The sequence below is a fragment of the Aquarana catesbeiana genome, linkage group LG05 (assembly GCF_042186555.1).
Source record: "Aquarana catesbeiana isolate 2022-GZ linkage group LG05, ASM4218655v1, whole genome shotgun sequence".
Classification (NCBI taxonomy): Eukaryota; Metazoa; Chordata; class Amphibia; order Anura; family Ranidae; genus Aquarana; species Aquarana catesbeiana.
The window spans coordinates 418,226,055-418,235,528 of NC_133328.1; positions in this window are offsets into that span (position 1 = coordinate 418,226,055).

Genomic DNA, 9,474 nt, shown 5'->3' on the forward strand with positions numbered 1-9,474 from the left:
CTTGCCCTGATTCCTGCACAATGATCGCCACTTGTGTGCACCCATCGCCCAATTATTCATCATCAGCTGTAATTCTTATTTATGGCTGATCGCACGATCGCTCTTCACATTCATCTTGTTTTGGTGTTCCAAAAAAAAAAAAGGAAGTGAAGTGTGTGGTTGAGCTCTCCTTATTTACGGTGATGGATGTCTAAGTGGGGAGTTTAAACTTTTCCTTGTGTAAGGTCAGGCAGGAGCATAGAGGGGGAGCAGGTACTTCACTCCTAAGTAACAATGATCTCTAACCTGGATATAGAGACTTGGGGTGCAGCCAAATCACAATACACCTGTTAATGATACAAAAGTGATTGGAACATGTAATTCCATCTCATACTAATAAAATAGAAATGTCCAAATATTAGCAGGCTTTCAGCAACCTGGATCTAGTATGTTTATCTATCTAGATTATATATGTTTATCTATTTCTATATATATATAGATATATATGTATCTCTCTCTCTCTCTCTCTATATAGATCTATATATTTATCTTTTGATTTTATTATATGGTGTGTGTGATCTGACATTTTAACTACCTCTTCTGCATACATTTAATTATAGCAATTGCAGAGGAATGAGTCACTTGCTAAATATTTTATGAACGATGTTGACTTAGGACAACTAATGGAAACATTTACACTGCCCCGATCGTCTCTTGCAATGACAACACTCAGCATAAAGATGGAAACATCGTGGACTCCAGTCTGCACTCCTATTATTTTCCTGCTACATCTAGCCCCCCTTTTTCCTCTACTCTCCTATACAGAACTCCAGAACATCATGGATGATGCTAATGCTAAGCGTTAGATCACTACAGCGGGTTAACGCTGTGATGGGCAGATCATACGGTGAACGTTTTTTAATTGACTTACATGTTAGTGATCAATTAAAAAAAAAAAAGTCAGGATTTAATGTATGCTCAGCAGGGAAGGGTGCAAGAGCTTTTTTTGTTGTCCGCCTACAAGGTGCAGTCTGCCCATAATTAAAGAAACAACTGGCTGGTAAAGAAAAACCTAGTCATTAAACATATGTACCCAAGGATTGTATAAAATAATTATAAATTAATTGCACAATATAATGTGTGTGTGTGTATATATATATATATATATATATATATATATATATATATATATTATACTATATAATATATACTTATGCAGTATTTGTATATATGTAATATAATCTATATAATCTATATACTACTATAGTATTTCTCTCTCTCTCTCTCTCTCTCTCTCTCTCTCTCTATATATATATAGAAAGGTATAAGGTATAGATGGTGGGCAGTACCAACAAGTAAAGATAGTGATCTATGCAGTTAACTCAGGTGTGCCCCAAAATACCATCACTATAAATAAAATACAAAGGGGTTATAACACAGAGAGCATCATATATTGCTCTTGCTAAAGAATAGTCCAGAAACTAGCATCCATAAGCACACACACACCCTACTATATATTTTAGCATCCATGTCATATATATATATATATATATATAGATATATATATATATATCTATATATATATATATAGATATATATATATATATATCTATATATAGATATATATATATAATATTATAATAATAATCATAATATATATAAAACAATTTATTTAAAAAATTTAAACACACGCACCCTACTATATATATATATATATATATACACATAATTTATATGTATATATATATATATATATATATATATATATATATATATATATATATATATATATACCTGTTTATCTATATATACCAGTTTATAAGAAAAATATAAACACACACACCCTACAACACACACACACACATATATATATATATATATATATATATATATATATATATATATATATATATATATGGCAAACACATACACCCATTACATATACACACTACATTAGAATTTATATGGCATACCTTAGAGAGTGCATATCATTCAAATGTCTGTTCTCCTTTCTAAATACCTAGGTAGTATACTCTCTTGAAAGAAAGTTGCATTCTTCCCCTGTAATTACATCTAATTTGTCCATTATCTCCCTCTCGCATTGTTGTTTGCTAAGCAAAAACAAGCGACACGTTATTATTTTGTCTGCTTGCTAAAATTATTTGCAAATTACTACTGTATTTCTTACATTAGTTGAACGTATAATTACGTCTTGTCGTTGACTGGGATCATAAAGCGTGTCTTGTATGATTCCCTGGGCTGCACACGGACCGGCTCTGTCTACCCTGGATGGGGTGTCGGAGGGGGAAGGGGGTGGGAGTGATCACCTTTATTTCGTTCTCGGCATTTCAGGGGGGAAAAGTCAGCAATCGTTGAATATAAAGAACACGGAATACCTTCCTAAACTATGCCATCTGGTTAGAACTTTTTTTTATTCATGGAGTGGAGGGGATGGGATCGCATTCAGCAAGGCATTAGCACTGACAACTGTCCACTCGTTTGCTCTCAGTGGAGCTCGCCTATTTCCATACTAATATTATTATTGGGAAGGAGAGGTAATTGATAACACCACCTGCCACTCTTAGGCAATCACCGTGATAAATGGCAAATGTGCCTTTACTACGGGCTGCCCGAGCTGCAGGTCACATGTCACTTACAGGGATGTCTCATATTTCTGATTATTGACAAACAATAGAACATTTATATATAAAAAATACATGTATGAGAATGCTGTACTGAAAGACGGATTGATTAATATTACTATTATTATTATCATCATAATTATTATATTAATAATTATTATTTAGGTTAGCTATAGCATTTTTGAGAAATATACACAATTTTGTATTAACAAAATACTATATATATATATATATATATATATATATATATATATATATATATATATATATATGTATATATATATATATATATATATATATATATATATATATATGTATATATGTATATATATGTATGTATGTATATATATATATATGTATATATGTATATATATATGTATATATATGTTTATATGTATATATATATATATATATATATATATATATATATATATATATAGTGCTGTCCAGCATCGCTAACCTTTGGTGTATTTATTTATTCTCTAAGCTGGTTGCTGATCCCCTCCTACAGGTCCCTTCTATACAGATTGCTCGATGGGGTAGCATGTGTGGATGGCACTGTATAAATCTGGTGACTCCACCTAAATCAGTGTCAAATCCTTGGCTGGAGAGTAAGCCCAGCCCTAAGTGAGCATATTTGGAAGATATCCCTACTAATCACAGCTTTAACACCGGACTCACACATATGTCCTAAAGTGTCCTGGAAGTTAGGGAGGAATAAAAGGGATTCAGCTAATGAAGTCAAAGGTTACCCGAATTGTTTAGATACTATTGCGAAGTGCGATGTCTATTGAGAGGGATTAACTGATTGAGAACAATAGATAGGAGGTTTAGGTGTGAGCACATTGCCTAGAACTGCCACACCGAGAGAGGACTGGTTCATAATTTAACATGATGGGTATTATCATTTTATTTTTATTTATTTGATTTTCCCAAGATGTCACTTTTAAACAAATATTTACTGATATTTAAAACAAAAATGTAACTGATGTTTAACATTTGTTCTAGTCCCAGTTTAAATTTCAAAGTCTGTTCCTCACAGTCTCTGAGTACCACTTGTCTCATTATCCTGAGTATATAAAATATCTTCTCTAGGGAATTTCCTAAGACTTTTGGCTTTTGACTGCACCGATTACCTGTGTAGTTTCTTTTTCCCTCTTCACCCTTTTATTTCAGTCTCGTCTTTTCCCTATTCTCCCTCTATCTTCTGTCTTCCTCTTTCCTTCCCCCAGGCTTTTTCCTTCCCCAACCGCTCTCTCCAGTCTCACCCCTTCTTCTTTCTCTACTCCATTCAGTATTCTCTCTCTCTCTCGCTCTCTCTCTCTCTCTCCCCCTCTAGTCCCATTCTCCCTTTTTTCATCCACTTCCTCTGTCCTTTCTCTCCTCTCCCTTTTTACCCCCCCTTTTTTTCTCACTGCTCTCTCCCACATTTTTCTTATTCTTTTTCTTATTTTTCTTTCCACTTACTTTTTGCCCTAGCCCTACCCCCTCTTTCTCTTTATCTCTATCTTTCCTTTTCTTTTATTGCTTTCTCCCACAGTCTTTTCTTCTGTCTGTTTTCGCTCATTTCTCTTTCCCACAAACTTTTTTTTTCTTTCTCATCTCTCCTTTCTTGATCCGTCTTTCTCATTCTCTATTTCACAATCCCTTTCCCTCATCATCCCTATGTCCCTTTCCCTCATCTGATTTATTCCTTTTTTCTCTCTCACTGTTATCTCCCATTGTCTTCTCTCTCTCATCCCTCCTTTCCTTCTGGGGCATCTCTCTCTCTTTTTCTCTATCCCTCAATATTTTATACACATTTCTTCTTTCTTTCTTTCTTTCTTTCTTTCTTTCTTTCTTTCTTCTTCTTTCTTTCTTTCTTTCTTTCTTTCTTTCTTTCTTTCTTTCTTTCTTTCTTTCTTTCTTTCTTTCTCATTGTCTTTTCTTCTGTCTCATCCCCCTTTCCTTATGTAGTATCTTTCTCTCTCTTTTCTCTATCCCATCCCACCATGTTTTATACTTCCTTCTTTCTTTCTTTCTTTCTTTCTTTCTTTCTTTCTTTCTTTCTTTCTTCTTCTTTCTTTCTTTCTTTCTTTCTTTCTTTCTTTCTTTCTTTCTTTCTTTTCTCTCCCCCCCCCCCCTGTTATCTCTTTCTCATCTATCTTTTCCTAATTATTTTCTGATCCATCTCTCTCTTTTCTTTTTCTTCCTCTCTTCTCTCTCTCTTAAACAGTCCTTTTTCTCTCTGCCACTTTCTCTCCCTCGATCTTTTCTTCTCTTTCTCTTCTCTCTTTTCCTAATTATTTTATGATCTATCTCTTTTCTCTCCCTTCTTCTCTTCTCTCTCTTCAACAGTTTTTTTTCCTCTACCACTTTCTCTCCCTCCTTTACTTCTCTTTCTCATCTCTCTTTTTCTAATTATTTTCTGATCCATCTCTTTTATCTCCTCCTTAGTCTTTTTTTTTTTTTTATCTTTGTCACTTTTCCTCCATCTCTCTCTAATTTTCTCTCTCATCTCTCTCTCTCTCTCTCTCTCTCTCTCTCTCTCTCTCTCTCTCTCTCTCTCTCTCTCTCTCGTAAATAGTATACAAGGAACTGTCAGCTCTGTGCGGTGCCTGTCCTGGCTTAATTGTGAGCAGTTAGGTCAGTGAGATTTCTTCTGCTCCTGTGCATATTAGACTGATGAAGGAGGCTGGACAGCTCGGTGTAATTATACATGCACCATACAAACATGTGCCCTTCTGTTAAGCAGATTATTATTAGCTCGTATTAATAGATGCAGGTCTGGAAAGAGGGAATCAGCTATTGATAATTGCAAGAAGTATACAGCGGCTACTGTATCGATCGGCTTGTCCCTTATTCCCCTGGTATAGCAGAGATAAGAAGACACACTCTTTAGTGCAATATAATTTCTTTTGACCTATCTGCTTGCTACAGACTTATGATGAATAGCTGGAGTGGTTAAAGTCTTTTATCACGAAAGTTACCCCTTGATATAATATTGATTCTTTATAACTAGCTCCAAACACAAAAATCAAACTGTCCACTTGGCCATCATCATCATCAATATCATCACAAAGGCTCTGGAATAAAGATCAGCACAGCAAAGAAAATGGCTGGGCTAATCTAGCCAACTAATCTTTATTTCCTGTTGATGAAAAGAAAAAAAAAAGAAGGAGGGGTGCTTGCTGTCATTTCTCAGAAAAGCAACATTTGGGGTGGGGAAGGGGCATTTTATAGAAAGAGACCCCTTCTATATATTTATCTAGATATCTCTCTCTCTCTGTCTCTCTCTATAGATATATAGATCTCTCTCTCTCTCTCTATAGAGATATATATATAGATATATATCTATATCTATATAGATATATGTCTTTATGTATATATATGGTCCAGTGGGGGCATTGGCTAATTGGATGGATGGGTTAACTTACAAAATAATCACTGGATTGCACTGATTGCTGCAATAAGTGCAATAAAGATAGCACAGCCCTTTTTTGATCAATAGTAACTGTTTTACATTTACCAGATGGTCTTTTGTATTTTAAGGCTGACTGCAAGTTTTTTCTTTTTTTTTTTTTAATTGAAATCTAAGAGAAAAGATCTAGTTTTGTGAACACGATGCTGCATTTAGCCAAAGTCTGTGTATAAAAAAAAGAAAAAAGAAAAAAAATGAGCCAAGTGGGACTTTAAAACAAGTGTATTTGGGTTAAATGGAGTGGATTTCCTGCCTCACCCTTGAGTGTGCCAGCATGATTCTGCTGAGGGTTGCATTAGGCACAATCACCAGTAATTACAAGCATGTGTACACTGGGAGGATGAGGACTAGGAAGGTGTGAGAGGGACCAGCACAATCCCCTTTGGAGCAATCAGAAACTGGAAAAAGAGCTTTTCCCTTCATGCAAACGGTATGTTGATTTTATTTAACGGCTGATTAAATTAGTCAAATTTCAGCATCAGCTATTAATGGGCTTGGAGTGGCCATTTGCAGAAGGGCCCTTAGGCAAGCAAGGGGTTAATTTCTCCAAGATCTGCATTTCACCTGCTACTTCTGTAAACTAGGCAAACGTAATCTACTTTTAAACGGTGCAGTTAAATGCCTTCAAATGAATGCCAGCAATTGGAAAGTAGGGAGGAGGAAGCCTGTCATTGTCAGATGGTCAATAGGCAACTCGTCCAAGGTAAAGCCCAGCATCGTGGCTGCCTCTGCTGCACAGTAGCCTTTGCATTTAGCCTCCTCTCTCCCACCTTTACGTGCTTTTATTGCCTCTGAGAAACCATCTGTTGTTTGAGTATTATGCTTAAGACCTAGGGATGCTTTTAAACAGCAAATAAAAGGCAGCTTTGAGCTGCGAGATCAATGTCACATGAAGTGTCTGTTTTTTTTTACAATGGCTTTCCCCCAGCTGAGAGCCTGTGATCACTGTCTGTCCCCAAGCCTGGAGGAGTGGATGCTCGCTGGCTGCCTGCTCTACACCAGGGTCACGACCACATGTCTTCTTCTTGCAGTGTTTTCAGTGCAATAAATAAGGCAGTGCAAAGAGAGCTGATGATGTGCAAAGTGCAGCAGCCATACACAAGCAGATTTGTCTCACAGTGCAATGGCAGCTTGACAGATTTAACAATGATCATGCCATTTCAAGTAGATTTAAACCCAATCACTTACATCTCATTTACATGTTAATGCATAGAAAAAAGCTGCAACTTTCATTAAAGTGTATCTAATGCCAAAACTTTTTTTTTTTTTAACCGTTTAACCACTTAAGGATCAAGCCTTTTCTGTCACTTTTGTGTTTACAAGAAAAAGTAAACACAAAATTTATAACCTCAAACATTATATACTTATACATTTTATATCTATCTATCTATCTATCTATCTATCTATCTATCTATCTATCTATCTATCTATCTATCTATCTCTCTCTCTCTCTCTCTCTCTCTCTCTCTCTCTCTCTCTCTCTCTCTCTATATATATATATATATATATATATATATATATATATATATTAGAGACCCTAGAGAATAAAATGGCGATAGTTGCAATTTTTTATGTTACATGGTATTTGCGCAGCATTTTTGGAGAAAAAGTTCACCTTTGTGAATATGATATATGCCCCCCCCCCCCCCTGATTTTAGGGTAGAACAAAGGGACTGGATTCATTATGAGGAAGGTTTACGAGCACTGAACTTATTCTCTCTGGAGAAGAGACCCTTGAGAGGGGATATGATTTCAATTTACAATTACTGTACGGATATATATAGATATATATACATATATCTATATATAGATATATCTATATATCTAGCTATCTATCTATCTATCTATCTATCTATCTATCTATCTATCTATCTATCTATCTATCTATCAATAGGGATAGAACTTTTCCGCAAAATGGAATTTAATAAGACCATTCACTAAAATGAATTAATGGCCATTCACTAAATTAGAAGAAAAGTGGTTTAACCTTAAACTGCATAGAGGGTTCTTTACTTTAAGAGTGGAAAGGATGTGGATTTTTCTTCCACAGACGGTGGTCTCAGCGGGGAGTATCAGTCATTTCAAAAACCTATTAGATAAGCACCTGAACGACCACAACATACAGGGATATACAATGTATTACTGACATAAAATCACATGGACTTGATGGACTTGTGTCTTTTTTCAACCTCACCTACTATGTAACATGTAGGGCCCTTTCACACTGCTCTGTAGCAAAATCGCAGTAAGGGCTGGTTAACACCACAAAAACGCACTCCAGATCTGTTCCAGATGTGTTTCTTAATGCATGGGTTAAGGGCCAGTTCACACATAGGGTTGTCACCCTTTAAACCCGAACAAATATGAATTACACAGGTTCTGAGGCTAATTTAATGCAGATAAGGCACCAAGTGAGTTTAAGTACCACCTTAAAGTGGTTGTAAACCCCTGATTGTCACTTTTACCTATGGGTATTAGGTAGGCCTAGAATAAGGCTTACCTATAGGTAGTGGAAATATCTCCTAAACATGCGCCATTTAGAAGATTTTTACCTTGTAATGTGCCGATGATGTCATTGGCGCATGCGCTGTAAAGAAACGGACCTCCGTGATGTTTCTTTACTGGCAAGTGCTGTGACTGACAGCTCATGCGCAGGAGCGACATCATGCGGCTCCGGCCAGTCACAGAGCCGGAGTCTGCGGCCCCGGAAGGAAGAGGGGCAAAGATGGATGCAGCCACCAGCAGGGACATCGCGGGCTTCGTTTGCAGGTAAGCGGCACATAATGGGCTATAATATGCGATCAATACTAGCGCATTATGCTTTTACTTTGCAGGGGAAAAAAGAGAAAGTAAAACCCATCAGGGTTTATGCATGAATAGTAGGTTACATGGTTTTCAATGGTGTACTTCACACCAGTGCGGTCAGTTCCAGGGCAATCCAGAAAAAAAGCAGAACATGCTGCATATTTTTCTGCACTGAACTGTACTTGAACATGGTAAAACGCATCAACAACGCACTGGTACGCACCTAAATGCACCAAAAATACACTGGAACACACATGTCCTTATTTAAGGGGAAGAAAAAGGAGGGGGAGAAAAATGCACCGTAACGCATCAAAACCGAGGTCAAAAATGCATTTTCTATGGTGTGAACTGGCCCTTAACATGTTTCAGACGTGTTCCAGTGCATTTTTGATGCGTTTCTGTTATTCCTGTTTTTTGTTCAGTGTACTGAGGTCCGGTGCATTTTTGATCCGTTCCAGTGCATTTCGATGCAGGAAAAATGCATCATGTTTTTTCTGGAAATGAAACACCCTGGAACTGACTGCACTGGTGTGAACTATGCCATTGGAAATCATATAACCTACTTTCCATGTATTTTTGATGAAGAAA